Source organism: Chaetura pelagica, unplaced genomic scaffold (genome assembly GCF_000747805.2).
Source record: "Chaetura pelagica isolate M959 unplaced genomic scaffold, ChaPel_1.0 scaffold595, whole genome shotgun sequence".
Classification (NCBI taxonomy): domain Eukaryota; kingdom Metazoa; phylum Chordata; class Aves; order Apodiformes; family Apodidae; genus Chaetura; species Chaetura pelagica.
In genome coordinates this window covers 152,283-152,519 of record NW_009953221.1, presented here as the reverse complement: position 1 = coordinate 152,519, position 237 = coordinate 152,283, and positions in this window count along the sequence as shown.

The window sequence follows — 237 nt, the reverse complement described above, 5'->3', positions numbered from 1 at the left end:
CGGGGCGCTGCGTGGGGGGTGGAGCCAGCGGCCATAAAGGGGCCAGGGAAGCGGGATCCGGGCTCGGAGAGCTGCTCCTGGATGAGCAGGGATCCCGGGAGAGCAGAGATCCCGGCCTCCTGGCAAAGGGAGGGCACGGCCGGGACCAGCCAGCTCTGCTCGGCAAGTTTTCCCTTGTGGGGTAAAGCAGGAGCTGCGCTGGGCTGATGGTGGCAGCAGAAAAGGCAAAAAAACGCC